Here is a 20,131-nt window from a genome sequence, read left to right as displayed (position 1 = left end):
TACATTTTCTACACACATTCACTTCTTTATTATCATCTAACCGCACTCCGCAAAGCGTACATTTCGCAGATAGTACACTGAATCATCTCATTTACATTACCGTTCTTGAAAGAAGATGGTGAACCATCATTACTGGCCGCCATTTTCCTTCGTACTGGAGCCATACTTACTAGTAATGTATTTTATCAAATTATAAATTATAAACACTAAAAACACACAGATGCACTAAGATACGCAAGGCAAACAAAACTGTGCAATATTAAAGTAAATTTATCAACGATAACTGAAAATAACGCTTATCTTATCAGGAGCTTTCATGAACACTACACACTACGAATCCCTCTAGCGGCGACAGAAGGTTACAAGTGGGGTTTCACAGGGCTCAGTACTGGGACCTGTATTGTTCACCCTTTATATCAATGGATTGCAAGGGGATATTCAGTTTTTTGTGGATGATATGAAACTGGGAAGGGTTATCAGTAATAGTGCAGATGTGGCAGCCATGCAAGAGGATTTGAATAAACTAGACAGATGGGCAAATGAATGCAGCTGTCGGTTTAATGCAGCAAAATGTAAAGTCTTGCAGTTTTGGATCCATCGATGTGAGGCTGCATGCTCAATTGGAGGAAGTAGGGGAGACAAGAGATCTGGAGTTGATGATTGATAGAAAACAAATTCAGGGAGCATATTGTGAAGGTGGTGAAGGTAACCCAGAGGATTGCTGCAATACTGGGAAAGACGCTGACCTGCAGAGATAAAAGAGTTATCATTCCGTTGTATAAGACTGATCAGACCACACTTGGACTATTGTTCTCAAATGTGATCTCCAGGATTTGAAGGGGATAAACTAACTGTGGAAAGGGTACAGAGGCAGATAACAAAGATGGTTTCAGGACTGTACAATGTCAGTTATGAAGATCGGCTGAGACTGCAGAGTTTGGTGGATAGGGTGAACATCGGGGAGGTCTTTTGCTTGGTGGAATGGGAAGGAGCAATGACAAGGGGCCATCCCTGAAAGTTACGAAAGAAAGCTGTGAGCAAGAGGGTGAGGAGCGGGTTCTTTGCGTGGAGGGTGGTTGAACCATGGAATGTATTGCCTGAGAGAGTGGTGAGAGCAAGAATGGTCAATGAGTTCAAGGAGTGGTATGATAGACTTTGTGTTTCCTAAGAAGGACCTCCCATGATGAGTCTCTTGACTCCATGGAGGCCTGAATAATACTAAATAATAATAAGGAAGTGTCTTATGTCTATTGTTTTTCATTATGGTGATAATGAAAAATGCCCTAAATATGGTTAATGATCAGAAATAAGAAACAGCTGTGTTTGCACACTGGAATTGAACAGTGTAACACAGAACAATGGATTACATATTAATAGCAGGAAGGGTGAGATCATACTTTTAAATCTTAGAAGAAATGTAAACATTAATGATTTTAGTCTTGACAGGCAAGATTCGAAGAGTAGTGAAAATGGCAAATATCTGGAAAGTATATTTTGAAAGCTTAGATTCGCAGATAATGAGGAGGATTTCACTGGATTTCAGGCCTCCATGGAGTCACCCAACTCGTTGTGGGAGGCCCACCCTAGAAAACACAGTCTATCATACTGCTCTTTGAACTCATTGACCATTTGTGTTCTCATCACTCTATCAGGCAATGCATTCCACGGTTCAATCACCCTTCACACAAAGAAACCACTCCTTACTCTCTTGCTCACAACTTCGTTTTGTAACTTCCAATGATAACCCTTGTACTCGCTTCTTCCCCATGTTCCACCAAACAGAAGAACTCCCCAGTGTCAATCCTGTAACTACCTCTCAATAGTTTAAAAAAGTCTCAATCATATCACCTCTCCTTTTATCTAGCAAACTCTGCAGTCCACATTCACTTTGAGACAGTGAGGTCCCACTGAGGTGCAAGCATTTGATTAACAAAAGTTACTTTTGACTTATGCAGCAAATACATGGAGAGAAGACACCAGGAGGAAGACCATGGAAAAGGTGGGGAGACCAAATAAGAAAAGATCTAGAAGAAAGAAACTTGAACTGGTAGTGTTCGTGAAGGACGAATTTGGGAAATTTTGGGGCAGTTTCTGTTGAAAGAGTTGTTGCTAAACAAGTAAGCAATAGTAACTGAAGAAGGCTTCAAGAATATGAACTGTGAGGAATGTGATTTGCAGCACTTGGCAGATAGAAAAGATTTAATTGAAACTTTTAAGTTAGCGAGAGGAACTTATGCAATAGAACTAGAGGAGATATTTTATTGAGTATAGATGGAGAATGGGAAAAGATTATTTGTATAAATTGCAGAAAGGTTTGGATGAAATGAAGTGGGAAATAATTTTTTTTTTCCTTGGAGTGGTAAAGGAATAGACCATATTACTAGAGTAAGTGGTAATTATTGAAGGAATATAAGTTAAGATGGAATAGGCACTGGAATAATGGAACAGCATTATGATGTGCTTATTCTGTAAAGACTCAAAAATGGTACTAATAACATTTTTATAATAAAGTTGGGTCCGAATAGTAAAACAAGTAGGGTTAAATGGATGAATAACACCATTAAGCTTGAGCTGCAAAAAAAGAAACAACTGTGGAGGGAATTTAAAGAAAGGGGTGACCTGCAGGCACATGAACGGTATAAAGTGCAGGCCAGAAGGGTAACGAGTGTGGTAAAAAAAGCAAAAGCGGATTATGAAAGGAAACTAGCTATGCAAGCTAAAGAGAATCCCAAACAGTTCTTTCAATATGCTGCAAGCAAGAAAAAAACTGTACACGGCAAAATGATTTTAAGGAATGACGATGGTAAGGAGGTCACTGAATCAGTCGATATAGTGGAGTTAGTGAGCGAGCACTTTGCAAAAGTATATCATCCAGTTGGTGACATTGAAAAAATGAAGGAACCATTAGTTTATACGGGAATTGTGATGAATGAAGTGGAGGTGAATAGTCTATTACAGAACCTTAATGTAAATACATCTGTGGGATTGGATGGTATACCGGCACGGGTCTTGCGTGAAGCGGCTAAGGAATTATCAGTGTCTTTACCATGTTGTTTAATCTGAGTCTCGGGTCTGGTTTAGTCCCGAAGGTGTGGAAAATAGTTTCACTACATAAAGGAGGATCCAAGACTGAGGTTGCAAATTACCGACCGATCAGCATATCAGGAGTCGTTGTCGAGGTCTTGGAGAAAGTAGTCAAGGGAAAAATACAGGAATGGATTGATGAAAAAGAGATACTGTACGTGGGACAGCATGGCTTTGTGAAGGGTAGATCATGCCTCAGTAACTTGCTCAAGTTTTATAACAAGGTGACGGCTGAACTGGATAAGGGTAATGGGTTTGCAGTGATACTGCTGGACCTGGCAAAGGCGTTTGACAGGATACCACATGGAATTCTAATCTGTAAACTACAACAAATGGGAATGGATATAGGGTAGGTGAGATGGATAGGTGGGTGGTTGATGGAGAGATATCAAAGAGTAGTTTATTCAGGAGTAGAGTCCAAAAGACGGCCTGTGACTAGTGGTGTGCCGCAGGGTTCTGTTCTTGGACCACTGCTGTTTAATCTGTTCATTAACGATATAGGGAAGGATCTAAGAGGAACAGTTCATTTGTTTGCTGATGATGCCAAGTTGGGTAGGGGCGATAGTGAATGCATAAGAAGTCAAAATCTTGCAGGATGACTTGGATAGATTGAAGTTCTGGGCTAAGGAGAATGGATGTCAATTTAATGTGACAAAATGTAAGGTTATGCATTTTGGGGTGAAGATTAGCAGCAGTATACCACATTGGTGGAACTGTACTCCAGGAGATTGATGAGGCCAGAGACTTGGGAATGTTGGTGGATAGGAAGATGAAGTTTAGGGGGCACATTGCAAAAGTGACTAAATCAGCTCATCAATTCACTTGGTTGTTGAAAAATACCTTGACAAGCAGAGACAAGCAAGTTATTGTTTCTCTGTACTGAGCCTTGATAAGACCTCATCTTGACTGCTGTGCCCAGATTTGGTCACCTAGGTTCCTTCTTGATGGGGAGGAGGTGGAGATGATCCAGAGGTGAGTGACTAAGATGATAGCGGGTCTATGGAATGAACCACATGAGAACAGGTTGAAGATTTGTGGGTTGCAGAAATTAGTTGATAGGCGGAAAAGGGGAGATATGATTGAGACATTCAAATTGCTAAAGGGTTTCTATAGGATTAATTCAGAGGATATTTTTGAGATCAGGACTGGTGGTGGGAGAACTAGGGGACACCCATGGAAGCTGGGCAAGAGCATGGTTAGCAGGGGTGTTAGAGCTGGGTTCTTTACTTTTAGAGTGGTAAATGAGTGGAATAAGCTGCCAGAGTCTGTTGTGGGTGCTATGACGGTGAGTGAGTTCAAGGCAAGGTATGATAGATACTGTGAGAATGTCGTATAGTTGTGTGGACATGATGTTTAGGGCCTCCCTCGATGAGTCTAAGGACTCCCTGGAGTCGCCCATAATAATAATAAAGTTTAAGCATAATAGGATCAAGTTCAGACAAAGACATTTAGTTTTTAAAACTTGAGTGATATTAAATTTTTATTGCTAGTTATTTCATGCTATTATATATGGCTATTGAAAATACGGTAATTTCCTTACAATGCTGAAGTAGCTTATATGATTAAAATGACTGTATATTTGAAATTATATATATGTACTTTATCATTTCAGATATTCTTTTACTCACACAAAGTCCTGCTTTTCAAGTTGAATTAGGTTCTTCCATTAATCATCATAAAGACAACCATTACTTTGTGTAAAGGTAAAAATTGGCAAATTTCTTTGTAATGCTATAATAAAACAGTATTTTATAGCAAAAACAAGGTGGAATGATTTAAGAATGCTTGTCATATGTCCTTGTTTGTATGCACATGAATAATGGATGCATTGTTATCTGGAAATTTCTATGGAGTCCTAATAGTCATTCATAGACCCACACTAATTGTTATTCATATAATATCTATCATAAATTAAACAGCAATTGCCCAAGTAAAGAGCCCTGTAACACACCTCTGGTCACTTGCTTTCTTCTTCATACTACTCCACCATATATAGTGGTGCTTGTCTACCAGCCATCCTCTTATCCATTTTATGGGTATTATATCTATTCCCATTTACTCCAGTTTACTTAATAGATTTCGTGTAGTATCCTGTCAAAAGACTGTACAGTCTAGTAGTTATCATGTTATAACCATTTCCTGTATCTCACTGAACTTTCACTTTATTTTTATGTGGCTCCCACCCACAAAAGGTTTCTTGTAATCCTATAGCACATTCATACCATGGGCAGACTAAGCATTTTTTATTTATTTTTTACATAGTCCAGAAATCTCCTGCTCTAGAGACCAAACTTAGAACTTTTTTCAAGCCACTTCAGGTCTCCAGTGAGTAGGATGGTGGTCTTACACCAGGTGATGAAATTCAGCTCTCATCTAAAGACAGTTACAAAATCCATGTCCACAGCAGGATTTGAGCCTGCAGCCATTGACTGGATAGTTAACACTCAGCCAACCAGGCCAGCCTATAAATTCTTAAGTAAAACCATTTATCTTCGTTTATAAAGTCCTATTGTCTTCATACACATACATTAGCATACTTCTGTCTGCCTATTCTTGAATGTTCTGGCCTTAACCAACTTTTTCATCACCTTGACCATCATCCATCACTCCTGAAATGACTGGTCTATAATTGGCAGCATGGAGCTAATGGAACATAATGGAACTATTTACCTTTTTTCTGCCAGTCACCCTTCTTGCCTGTTCTATATACTTGATTTAATGAGCTTGCTCATCACATTCCTTCTTGTATTCATTCTACTGATTTTCTTTTTATGCAGCTTTTTATTACTAATATCATTACAAAAGTATTTGGACATCTTATGTGCCATGCAAATTTCAGATCCTACCACATGCAAATATTCAGGGAGGATTTGCATAAGTCTGGTAATAAAAGGTGAGATGTGCTGCATGTTTTGCACTGTACTCGATGTCAAGATGTCACGTTCAGCTGAACTGAGACTTCCAAAGTGGGATGGTAATTGGGTATCACATCGGTGATCGTTCTGTCTGTGATATTGTTACCTGTCTCAGTATATTGAGTCCACCATTGCTTATGTCATTCACAAATAGAAAGTTGATGGTACTACCACAGCAGGAAAACGCTCTGGGAGGCAACTGACCGAGATCGACGAGCTCCGTCTTGAATTTTTGAGCATCCTGCATATCATCAGTGGCAGACCTCACAGTCAACCTGGAAAATGCTGCAAAGACATTGTCAGCCCTAGAACTGTCTGTAGAGAGTTGCATGCCTTAGGTTACCATGGCACAGCTGCTGCGAACAAGCTACACATTGCCCTCGTCAATGCCAAACGACATTTGGACTGGTGTCTTTCACACCATTTCTGAACCGTAGATGATTGGAAAAGGGGTCCAATCATCTACGTTGTTCCAATTGGAGCAACAAAATCACTTTTCCAAATTACTGTGATGGTCATGTTTGGATCTGGAGATTGCCCAGGGAATGGTTCTGGCAGGACTGCATCATTCCAGTTGTCAAGTTTAGTGTAGACTCAATGATGGTATGGGGATGTTTTAGTTGGATGGGACTTGGGCCATTGGTGGTCATACCCAAAACCATGATTTCTGATGGCTATCTGAACATCCTGGACAACTTCATGCTTCCAACACTGTGGAAGTACTTTAGCAGTGACCCTTGCATGTTGCAGCATGACGTTGCGTTATGCTATACTGCACTATGTGTCTGAGACTGGTTTCCACAAAACAATGTAGAAGAGTTGGACTGGCAGCTCAAGGTCTAGATGTTAACCCATCAAAAAACATCTTTGGGACGAATTAGAATGCCAAATTCTCTCCAGACCATAGTTGCCATCATCAGCAGTGGGAGTAGCTTTACGTGAGGAATGGAAGAATATTCCTGTTACGACATATCAGAAATTAGTTGAAAGCATGCCCTGAAGGATAGTTGCTGTCATTCAGTCCAAAGGTGGTCCCACTCAGTACTAGAAATATAATTAAAACACATTTTTTTGACCACAACTAGGTGTCTAAATACTTTTGTCAACATTGTGTATTTATCTCTCACGTGATTTATCATCTTGATTGAGTATGCTGTCTGTTACTGCTTCCCTCAAACACCCTTTGATAATTTCCCATACACTGTTAATATCTTTTCATTGCAATTTCTGATGCCATAGCACTGCTCCAAGCTGTCTCCTAAATTTAACGCGAACAATCACTTTGTGTTTCCACATGTACCCCCTTAACTGAAACCATATGCTTAGTCACTTTATAGGTGAAACAACGAGTGCTTTCCCCATTTGGATGAAAAGCTTGATTATAGTCGAAATCTCTGATGTACTACGTTCAGATGATAGTACTATGTTCACATTACTAATTTCCTGTCAACAATTTTCCTCCAAGTTAGTCTGCTATTTATCAGCATTCTAATATCAGATTTTCGTAAGGCACTTCTAACTGCATCAATCCACCTGAATTTTGGCCTCTTTCCTGCTATCCTAACATCGAATACTTGTTTTGCCACCTTTCCTCTTCCATGATGTTTAAGTGACATACTAAAATTAATTCCTGAATGCTAACAATGTTAAGTTACTAATATTCAAATATAGTTCCTTCCCAATATTCAAAGGATTACTTGGATATTGAAAAACACATTAACAAGTAATGATAGGAAAGTTATTATCCCTCTTTATAAAGCTATGATTCGGCCACATCTTGACTACTGCACACAGATTTCATCACCTGGGTTTCTTGGGGACCAGGAGGTGGTAGAGAGAATTCAGAATCAAGTGACCAAGATGTGATGTAGGGAGTATTCCACAGACCTGTGGAATACTCCTTACTAGGATAGGTTGAAGGTTTGTGGGTACAAAGTTCAGTTGATAGGTGGAAAAGCAGGGACATGATAGAAACTTTTAAGATATTAAAGGGGTTTTATAAAATTGATGCAAGTGAAATTTTTCAATATATGACAAATAGAGAACTAGGGACCATTGTGGGAGACTCCCACGATAAGTCTCCAGACTCCATGGAGATACTGTAAAATAATAATAATAATATCTTCAGTGTTAATATAATTCTGCCATTGATGCAATCTGTTTTCTCCTCTAATTTTTCTCAGTACTCATATTCGACAAAGAGAAATTCTTGCAAGAAACTGGCAAGGTAGTGCTGCTAGCTAAACAGGTGGAGGCTGCAGATGAAGGGTAGCTCTCAAATGAAGATATAATGCTAGAAGCACACAGGGAAAAGAAGAAGAAAAATAAGCCATCACCCAAAAAAGTTTATAGTGAAAAAATTGGCAAAGGCATTTGCCTCTGTCAATAAAAGCATTTCAGGTATTTAAGAAATAGACCCCAACACAGAGATTTACTAAAGTAGACATAATGATGCAAGTTGCAGTTACTTGTAGCAGAGAAATTTATGCAGAGAAGGCAAATTGCATACACTAAATTAGATGTTAAAATTTTTTTTAAAGAGGTCCACTCCTATTACCTTGTCCTCTGAAAACAAGCCTATACCTATAAGTTATTCATTTGGAACCATTTTCAGAATGCTTTGTTGTAATTCTGAATTTCAAGAATATGTTGTGGATGACTTAACCTCCTCTGCATTCTTCAATGAATCGTGTAATTAATGAGCAGCAACTTTTGAATAATTACTCTTATTCCTTGTGTTTCCAGATGATTATTTTATAAGTAATTGCACAGAAAAAGTCTAAAAAATCATGTTTCATTATTTATAACAGTACAGTACTCTGCAGAGTAATTTTATGTTATAATTTGTATATTGTATTATTTCACTATAACAAAGAGTAAAATTAGTTAAAAATATAACAAAAACGGACCTACATGTTTTAGCGGGTCTTTTTTTGTTATATTTTTCTATTCTATATATTCATTGTCAGCCTCCAACTGTTTAGCTAGCTGCACTACCTTGTCACCAGTTTCTTGTAAGGCATGTCAATTATAGTCCGGCCACATAAGTGAGAGCTGTCATTGGCAGGCTGCCAAGAAGAGTCGATTCATGTTGAATGGGAGAAAGAAATAAAGCGATGTACGAATTGGTCTCCAACACGCGAAATCATGTGCTTTATACGTAAAATTTTCCAACCGGTTTTCAACCAAAATAGTTACCACTTTAAAAACTACAATGTTCATAAATGAAAAGTTTATTTTCTGACGTGTAATAATAAACAACTCATCCCAAAATACGGATTGATTACCCTATAATCGGAATGGATTCTCCTTCTTTTGACATGCGCAGAAGTGTCAAAAGGGTCTCGTACCTGTTGGCTTACTATATCATCTCCTTATGGTTCATATAATTCAGATTTAGGATGGGATCATCAGAATGGAAATCTGAGCATTTGCTATAAAAGTCGATTGTGTTATAAGCTACCCATTTGTTCCACTGAAAAACAATTTGTTTATCAACCCTACTGATACTATATAAATGAAATGTTATGATTATGTTAGCTGTGCCTTTATCTGTCTGAATTATTTATGTACTTTTGCTTCTTGAAGAAAAGGTATTCATTTGTAGTATTAAAAAAAAAAAATTGTTAAGGAGCTATACAAGCTCACCCAGAGCAGGCATTTCCAGTGCATCTGTGCCTACAGATGCACTGGAAATGCCTGCTCTGGACTTGAACTCACAACCTGTTGGTTGGAGAGCAGGTATGCTATCCACTCAGTAAACCATTTTATTGTTTGTTATTTATTGTTTCTTGAAAAACAATAATAATTGTCAAGATCACAGCAAATCTGCTGTAGTCCTGATTATTTTAAACTATGACAAAGAAAAGATGCTGTGTGTGTGTGTCAGTGGCATTGCTAGAGCTTTTGTTGCCCCTCTTAATACACACCAAAAATATTACAAAAAGTCAAAATGACGTATGGGGTAAGGTTCAAAGTGCCGTCTGGGGTAGATCCCCCCCCCCCAGCTATGCCACTGGTGTGTGTGTGTGTGTGTGTCTTTTTTTCCTTATGCAAGACACTATTATTTTGTTTATAAAATTATGAACAATAACCTTATCATCAGCCATTTTCTGTTCACTGGTGGACAAAACTCTCCATTCGTTTCTATCTTGAGCTTTTCTATGCTATTGAATTCCAGCCATCTCTTTAGTCATCCCACCTGGGATACCATTCGAATATAAACTTTGTCTGTTTTTGTGTGTTACATCTTACAAAACAGAAAAATTACCAAAACAAGCCTTAAATTACAAACCATTAGGAAAAAGAAAACCAGGATGTCCTCTTAAGAGATTCAATGATGACTTTTAATGATGCCGGAACTGGCCACTCTAGGCCTAATTTTTGTCAAGCATGATGATGTCATCATCATGACCATTAGAATATGACCTGCCCATTGCCATTTGGATCTTTTAATGACAGTTATATCTCTCACCCTAGTCTGAACTCTGATCCAAGTATTATGCTTTCTAACTGGAATGGTACATATAATTTCTTCTTCAGTCTTTCTCTACTGTGATCTTTTGTCCTAAGTAAACATAAGAAGTTACTATATCTATTTCTTGGTGTTCTATTTGTATTAGCTTTTTGGTGATATATTTATTATACATTCTTTTTGTTTTGTTGTTTATATTTAATCCTTTCTGCATTCAATTCACTGATCATTTTTTGAAGTTTTTCTGCAGAGTTTCTTAAAAGAACAATGTCATCATCAAATTGTAGAGGATTTAGTTCTTTCTCATTTACCATAATTCCTCAATTTTTTCAATCCAGGTTTTTAAAAATTTCTTCTACGGCTGCTATAAATAATTTAGGTGAAATGGCATCTCCCCGTCTAACTCCCTTTTTTATAGGACATTTCATATTTGTTCCAGATTTTATAGCTGCAGTTGAATTTTTATATGTATGGCTAAATATATCAATATAAGTTTTTTTTCAATTCCTTCTTAAATTGAAGCTTTGAGATTGAATCAAATGCTTTTTAAATTTAATAACATATATTGATTTTGAATCAGTATATATGCCTTTGAATATATAATATATTGATTTTGAATAACATAATTATTACATATGTTGAACCGTGGAATGCATTGCCTGATGGAGTGGTGAGAGCGAGAACGGTCAATGAGTTTAAGGAGTGGTATGATAGACTGTGTTTCTTAAGGGGGACCTCCCCTCGATGAATCGTGACAGACTTTATGTTCTTAGGAAGGACCTCCCACGATGAGTCTTTTGACTCCATGGAGGCCTGAATAATAATAATAATAATAATATATATATATATATATATACACAAGGGTGGTCTGAAAAGTTCTCGGCCTCGACCATATATCTGTCATAAGCATCCATGTGAAATTGCAAAGTCATTCTATCAAGTAGTTTGTTTTATACAGCTGTCTGAAGCAAAAGTGTTGTCTATATCCCTTGAAATGGACAAAATTGAGTATCGTGCGGTTATAAAATTCTTTGTAATAGAAGGTTTAATACCAAAAGAAATTCATTCGAAGTTCATAAAAGTTTATGGGCACTCTTCTCCTTCATTTTCGACAATTAAGAAATGGGCTGCCGAGTTTAAACATTGCCGTACCAGCCTTGAAGGTGATCCATATGAAGGACGTCCAAAAAATGTAACAACACCAGAAATCATTGATCAAGTGCACAATATGGTATTGGATGACCAGTGAGTACAAAGTGCTTGAAATTGCTGAGACTATAGGCATTTCAAAAGAATGTGTAGAATGTATTTTGCATGAAGAATTGCAAATGAAAAAGCTTTTTGCAAGATGGGAGCCACGCTTACTCACAGCAGATCAAAAACTCACTCGCATGAAAATCTCTGAACAGTGCTTGGAGTGTTTTAACAAGAATAAAACTAATTTTATGTGTAGATTTATGACTATGGATGAGACTTGGATTCAGACTTGCAGTCAAAACAGTGGACAGAAGCCGGTTGTTCAGCGCCAAACATGCCATCGGTGTTTTAGGATGCTAAAGGCATTTTGTTTGTTAACATCTTGAAAAGGGTAAAACAATAAGCAGGGAATATTGTTCCGATCTTTTAACCAGACTAGACGAAAAAATTCGTGAGAAAAGACCCGGTTTGCAGAAGAAGAAAAAATCATCTTACAACTAGGACAATGCACCTGCCCACAAAGGTGTTTTGCCAACTGGAAAATTAAGGGATCTGCACTATGAATTGTTGGAACCCATTCTATTCCCCAGATTTGTCTCCTTCTGATTTCTAATCTCTTCCTCCTTGTCAGCGTTTTTCTTCAAATTAAGAGGTGATTGCAGCCATAGAGGAGTATTTTGCAGATCTTACTGAGAACCACTACAGGGATGGGATAATGGTGCTGGAATAAATGTATTAGTCTTAAGAGAGATAATGTTGAAAAATAAAAAATAATTTTATAATTATAAATATTTTTTTTCGTCATTAGGCCAAGAACTTTTCAGACCACCCACGTATATGATCAATAGTGCTATAATTTTTTCTGAATCCTGCTTGTTCTGGAAGTTGAAAAAAATCTAGTTTATTTTGTATTCTGTTGCATGATTTTTGGAAAAATCTTGTATGTTATTGAAAGGAGACTGATAGGTTGGTAAGTTTAAAAATCCATAATGTACACATACCTGTATGGTTTGCCGAATTAAATAAGCAAGGTTCGTAATACCAGTCAAAATTCATGATATATGTGCTAACCTTAAAGTGAAGCAGATTGAAAAAAAAGTTATTTAATAAGCTAGCCATCAAGTTGTAAATGATAAAAAATATTAAAATAAAAGATGGACCTCTGTAACTATTGTTTACTCAAGTTTAATAATATGCACATTATATCAAGTACATATTTAAAAAGTTTTTTTTACATTCCACATATTTTACTTATGTTTGGCATATAGCATGGTTATACTTGATGCAATAAGTGGTTGTCATTCATCATCTTTCATTATGTATTAAAAGTCCAGACCAAACCCTCTTATATTTCAAAAATTTTTAAATCATAATTTTTATTCTTCTTATTATTATTTTTGTTTATGAACACTTCTCTAATATGTAAATCTTGCATTTATTATATCATAAGACGGCAATGAGTATGATACTATATAGCAGGACTATACCATGATAGCCTGCTCTCCAATGATTGCTATATAATGAGCAATTGTGTGACCTAGTGGTCAGGGTTTCTTCAGTGACATTGGAGGCATGTGCGGAATGATGGAAATACATTGAATTTTAAAAAGGAAACATCATCAAATTCCTGACATTTACCCTCAAGGGGTGTACAGTATATAATAATACTACATGAAAAATTTACATCATTACTAATTTTCTATCTACAATTTTCCTCCAAATCAAATTGTTACCTGTCAAGGCTCCAACATTGTCAGATCTTATATTTCTATCTTCTAAGGCACTTTTTACCCTATCAATCCATCTATATCTTGGTCTTCCTCTGGGTCTGTTTTTTGCCAACCTAGCAGAGAACACTTGTTTTGCTAATCTTTTCTCGCCGATTCTGTTTAAGTGACCATACCACCTGAGATTAGCTCTGCTAACACATTCCTGGATGCTAACGTCAAGTTCTCTTCTAATATCCTCATTTTTAATACGATATTGCCATTGCCATCTGTTCATGCCTCTAATCTTTCTCAGGATTCTCATATCTGCAGTCTCTAGTCTTTGGTTAAGTATTTTACTTATGACCCAGCTCACAGATCCATAAATTAAAATTGGTTTGGCTAATTTAGTGTTTTGACTAATTTCTCTCTTATTCCATATAAATTTATTCAGTTTACTTCCTACCATACCAGCTTTGTTGATTCTGTTGTCTATTTCCATATTTAATTTACCATATTCAAGTCGTGCCTAAGTAGCTGAAATGTTTTACTTGTTACACAGGTTCTCCGTTCACAATGCAGTTGACATTTTCAATGATTCTGCCTATTTTCATTGTCTTTGTCATTTGATTGCTGACCTTCATACCATATCTATTACAACAGTTATTCAGTTTAGTCAGGGAATCTTGGAGACTTGTAGTGGATTTATTTAGAAGTATAACATCATCTGCATAAAGCAAAGAGCTGACATTAACATCTCCAAATTTGATATCAGGTTTAATATCACTTTCCTTCATAATGTGATCCATATAAATAATGAATAACAGAGTGGATAAAGTACATCCTTGTCTCACACCAGATTTAACATTAAACCACCTTCCTGTATTTCCTTCAATTCTAACTGGTGACTTATAACTCAAATGCCCCACTGACAACATACAACTGTAGCATTTTGAGTAGCTTCTCTCTTGGCACCTTGTCATGTGCTTTTTCCAGATCTACAAAACTTAAATACAGATCTTAGTTATATTCCCATGACTTCTGAATTATTGTCGTCAAATGAAAATCTGATCCTGACAGCCTCTATTTGGCCTGAATCCAGCTTGTTCTTCACCAAGCTTCTCTTCCACAATTCTTCTCATCTCAAGTATACTTGCATAAATCTTACCAGGAACACTCAGTAGAGAAATTCCTCCGTAATTCTCAAATTCAGTTTTATTTCCCTATTTTATATATGGGTACTATGAGAGCTCTACTCCAATCATCTGGAATTCTTCCCTCTGTCCAGGCCCTCTGAACTATGCAATGCAGCCACTGTAAGACTTTTATACCTCCATACTTGACATTTCTGGTCAAATATCATCTACTCCTGGTGCCTTTCCACATTTTCAGGCCTTTGATGGCTATTTCAAGTATGGATATGTATTTCTGATTGCATGCATGGTCAGTGTTTTTTATCACTCTACTGTCATCACTGCTGGTTTCATTTAGCAATTTTAAAAGTAATTACTCCATACATCAAGAATATCTTTTTCTCCAGTTTTCATGTCACCTTAATCATCTTTAATTCCTTTTGCTCTTTCCTCCATTTCTGAGCTTCTTCAACAACCTCCAGAATATCTTGCCATCATCTTGATATGTATTTTCTATGTTCTTACCAAAGTCTTCCCATGACTTTTGTTTAGCTAGTTTTACACAGTGTTTAGATTTCTTATATTTGTCTCTGTATTCTGTTAGGGCACATGCTGACTTATTTGCCAGGAACTTTTGATATGCTTTCTTCTTTTCCTTCACTGCCTCTTTAACTTCCTGTGTCCACCAGGGAGTTCTGATTTTTCTATCCTTGCAGACAACCTCACCACATGCCTCTATGGCAGAATCAGTCAATGTTTTCTTCAGAGCTTACCACTGAATTTCCAAGGCTTGATTCTTGTTCTCAAACTCTTTCATTTTTTTCTTGAATAATGTTTGTATATTTTAGTCTACAGTTCACATCTGAGAGCTACTCAACTTTTATTCGTTTTAAAACTTTCTTACATGTTATTCTTTTCAATATGAAATTCAATTTTATCCTGCTTTGATCACTTTCAATTTTAAATCCTTTGTACACTGTCGTGTCCTGCACCAGAGAGAAAACATCACTGTCAACAATAATATAGTCAATGAGACTTTTCTTATTCCTTGCCTCTTCTCTCCATGTGAATTTGTGCACATTTTTATGTTGGAACATGGTGTTAGTAATAACCAGTCCATGTCCTGAGCAGAAATCCAACAAGTATTTGCCATTGTTATTACTTTGCTCTTTTCTCCAAATTTTCCCAGAATAATTTTGTATGTCTGACAATCATTTCCTACTGTGCTATTTAGATCCCCAACTTTCATTTTTCATTCTGTCGGTTGCTTTTTCTAAAGCCTCAAAAAATTCCTCCACTTCTACCTTAGGAGAACTTTCTGTGGGACCATAGACACAAATAAGTCTCATTGTCCAGTTCCCCGTTCTGATATTTGCCAACATCACTCTACTTGAAATTGCCTGCCATTCAAGATTATTAGCCTCATATTTAGTGTTGAATACAATGGCTACTACTTCTTTTTCTTGATTGTCATTGCCTGAATATAGCATTTTGTATTTATTGCTCAGAAAGATCTCACCAGTTTTTGTCTTTTTTGTTTCAGTCACCCCTATTATGTTGATCTGGTACTTATCCAATTCTTCAGCTAGCTCCATTTCTTTGCCATTCAGGCTTCTTATTGATAGTACCAATTTAGAACTCTTGCGATATTGAGTTGGGGGTGTGTTTTGGGATTTGTTCCAGTAGCTGACTTTTTGCTGTTTGCTGTGGTTCCCTGGAGAAAACAATGGGGGTCTTGTTTAACCGGGTGTGCCCCAGCCAACATGAAATTCTGTCATCGTGTACCATTGTTTAATATTGTGGTTTAAGCCAATAAAAATACAATTTGATCGGCTAAATCCCAAATTGCCAGCCCATCCTCATTCGTTCAGTATCCAGTTAGATACCTAACAGGTGCACCACGAGAAGGTAAGGATTGGACATTAGGTCAGTAGCCTTGGTCGGTTCTCCGCATTCCTTTAAAGGCTATGTGGAGGTCTCTTATCAGTTACACATGGACTAGGGCAGTCTATATAATGGTAATTTGTTGAGAACCTTGTCAAAAAGGAAACAAGCGAAGTAAAATCCAAGTATTTCTCCCACATATGAAAGAAGAAGAGCCTATAGCAAACCAATGCTATGTGTGAACAGGGTCAAGAAAAGACAAATGGGATGCATAATGAATGCTGATTCTGCAGAACAATGGCAATGAAAATGTCTATAAAAGAGATATACTGCAGAAACTGATATTCTATGGGAAAGTGGCTGATTATAAGAAAACATGATACTGTGGAGATCATTGGGTAGGGCATTTATTATAGATAATCTTGAAGTTTGAGAACTTCAGAGAATTGTATGTATAGGATGAGTGGAGAGTGCTATCATCAACAAAACTAAATAGGGTTTGCTGTCAATGAGAGTCGGTCATTTACATAAATGGAAGAGGATGAGTGAAATGACAAGTCCTGAGGGACACCTGAATTAACAGGAAAGTCTGAGGAGAGAACACTATCCACAATTACAGATAGTGCTTGATCTAAGAGAACATTGGCAGTCAGTTACACAATGAAAAGGGCAGTCTATATAATGGTAATTTGTTGAGAAGTACCAGATGCAAACCTTGTCAAAAGCCTTTGGAGATGTCAAGTGCAATGGCAGAGGTTTCTCCAAACCTTTCCATAGAATGACTCCAGAGGTGTGTGATGTAGGCCAAGAGATCTTCTGTGGATCTATATTGGCAAAATCCATACTAGTGGTCACTAATTAGATAGCAGTTCTGAAGGTCTTGAAGAAACTGACTGTTGATAACCTTCTCCGTTATTTTAGACTGAACTGATATGAGAGCAATATGTCGAATGCTTGATTGCAAATGTTTATCTCCTTTTTTGAGAACTGATTGCATATGGGAATATGGGAAAAATGATTGTATATGGGCATAGATGGGCATTCATCTATGCTGTTGGTGAATTCTAGCTAAATATATTTTAGTGAATAGATGATAAAGAACAGGCATTAGTTCAAGAGCATATCTCTTGAGCACAATGAATGGAATTAGATCAGGACTGGCTACTTTTGTGATATCTAAGGTATGCATGATTCTTCTAATGTCTTTCTAGCCAAAGGTTACAGGTGTCACCAGATCCTGTACTGTCGACAGAGTGGCATAGAGGCAGCCTGCCTCACGGCACTGCTTAATAAGTGCACTTGTTCAGCCATATTATGGCAACAAGATATTGTACAAATATACGTTATACATTGGTTGGTCTAGCAACTATATCGATAGAGGCAGACATAGCTTGTAATTTAAATTTAAAACTTATAAACAGTTTTATTGTGCGATATTCCTGTAGAGCAAACATTTACTTTATATTATTATGTAATTGTTTTGCCTTAATGTTTCTCTTGTAATAAAAACAAAATAGTAATTGGAGATTTTCTTATATTTTTGTCTTATAATCCATCAGGGTCAATATTTAATTTTTGCCTCAGGGTGCGATCTAATCTGATGACAGTCTTGACCAGATGCAGCATTCAAGGTGAAGTAATTTGCCATGGCCACCTATGAATGAGTTGGAGGAGAAGAATGAAGCCAAGACATCAGCCTTTGCTGATGTCTTGTCTTCAGGTGATGTTACAATGCTACAGTTAAGGTGAAATAGAGGAAGTAGCACAATGAACCAAAGTTGCTTCCAACAGCTTTGTAAAGGACAGAAGGTGCAACTGCCAGTGGCACAAGCAACGAGTTTTCTACATTTATCCTTGTTGAATTTAGACTACTTTTTTAATGGTGGATTTACAAGTTGTGGACAACAGCGTAGGTTCTGAAGAAAGCTGGTGTTTTGGTTTCAGGTTACTTGTGAAAGACTGTTTGCTTTTCATCAAGAGCACTGGCACACTTTTTGGAGAACCATGGTTTAGATATGGATTGGGAAATTTGAACAGAGTGAGGAATGAAAGTTTCTATTCCAATATGGTTATGGATTATTTCTGTAATGAGATCACGACAGATATCTGTATCTGAAGGATGAAAACAGTAGTCTTACCATGGAAAGGAGGAGTAAAGAATGAAATCGAGCTTTGAAGATAGGAAGTCAAGGAAGTCAGAACTGAGAAAATGGTAGGGACAGCAAATGAATGAAACAAAATTATAGCAAGAAATTTTAAGCCACGGGAAGTCAGAAAGGTGAGATTCTAGGTTAGGCATCCTTTGGCAAGGAATATCAGAATGCATAAAAGCAGAAGCACCTCCCTTATAGTGGAAGTTGTGCAGGGTGTAATTATTAAATTAAAAGTTCTCTAAGTTTTTCTGCTATGCTTTGCATTGTTCACATTATGCAAAAACCTGAAAAAAAAGTAAAAATTATCATTATCCTTACTGATGTATGGTAAACACTAATAAGTTATATTACATTCTGTATATTCTTCTGTTACAGTGATTGTTTAAATACAGTCATTGATGAAGATGCCACTCATAGTATTTCTTCACTTCCGATAATGAAACTTATCATCTGTAAATATGCAACATATCATTTCCCTTGATGTGGAAATATTAGCTGTTATTTCTTTCAAATTGCATTGAACACCAAATTAATGTACCATTGGGTATAAAGTTGAGCAGCAGCATTTCTGCTTATATACTTGTCATTCCATTAACATTGACGCTGTGGTTTCACAACCATAAAACCGATCTCCCTCCCAAAAAAAGGAAACCATAATAGTACACAACTCACTTCAAATGAACCCAAAACATGGAAAGATACTGGTGTGTGGTTCTTGTTGGTACTGTTTTTTTTTTTTTTTGTTGTTGTTGTTGTTTGGGGGGAGGGTTGGTGTTTATGTTGGGGTGGTTTGTTTACTTCACTGAACAAGAACCAAACACCTCTGGTCTACAATCTTCAGAGACTAACTCACACCCACATGCCGTCCTGATGATTCCACATTCATCATGCACTAAAATTCCTAATATAACACAAACACACATAAAAGTACCATAACATTCATTACAAATGTTGGAAGTTTTCCCCCCTTGGTTAGACTATAATAAATTTAGTTTAATCCTTTATCCAAGTGTGAGCAAACAAGGTTTTCACCTGAAGTATCTTCAGAACTGAGGCAACTCGTGGTAAAGATGGACCAAGCTCTCATCACTCCTTGTCTTAGTATCTCCCATAATGCAAAACACATCTCCTTGCAGACATGTATAATGCTATGCATTAAGGGAAGGGCCACTATCCACTGACAAGACTTTGTCAGTGGGAGCCAGACCCAGAGGTGGTAATACTAAGGTGGAAGCAATGGAGAAGTCATATTTACCTGTACGAGTTGCCAAAGGATTAAACTAAATTTATTATAGTCTAACCAAGTGAAAAAAACTTCCAACATCTTGCTCTAAATCCAGAGTAATTTAATAATAAGGTGAGACACCTTTTGGCAACTCGTATAGGTATATATGACTTCTCCATTGCTTACACCTTTGTATCACCACCTCTGGGTCTGACTCCCACTAACAAGAAGGGCCACTAACCGGTCTGGGTAGTGGCCCTTCCCTTAATACATAGCATTATACATGTCTGCAAGGAGATGTGCGTTGCATTATGGGAGATACTAAGACAAGGAGTGATGATAGCTTGGTCCACCTTTACT

The 20,131-nt window shown here is 37.1% G+C and overlaps 1 protein-coding gene and 1 long non-coding RNA gene across 4 annotated transcripts in view; one reads left to right on the top strand and one right to left on the bottom strand.

Annotated features, from left to right (window-relative positions):
- The window catches only part of LOC150106899 (sodium-dependent phosphate transporter 1-B-like), a 248,028-nt gene that overhangs the window by 16,720 nt on the left and 211,177 nt on the right, over positions 1–20,131 (top strand). For all 3 annotated transcript variants that reach the window (XM_090392808.1, XM_090392805.1, XM_090392803.1), the window contains exon 2: positions 4,697–4,787. The gene's annotated coding sequence lies outside the window, so the exon portion shown is untranslated. The remainder of the gene's footprint in view (positions 1–4,696; positions 4,788–20,131) is intronic.
- Positions 1–20,131, bottom strand: part of LOC150106900 (uncharacterized) — a 56,095-nt gene that overhangs the window by 17,204 nt on the left and 18,760 nt on the right. The gene's annotated exons all lie outside the window — the stretch shown is intronic.

This window comes from Typopeltis vanoorti, chromosome 5 (genome assembly GCF_054136105.1).
Source record: "Typopeltis vanoorti isolate ZY-2024b chromosome 5, IOZ_Tvanoo_1.0, whole genome shotgun sequence".
NCBI classification, from domain to species: Eukaryota; Metazoa; Arthropoda; class Arachnida; order Uropygi; family Thelyphonidae; genus Typopeltis; species Typopeltis vanoorti.
Note: the sequence above shows the minus strand (reverse complement) of the source record. Positions and strands in the feature narration are given on the sequence as shown.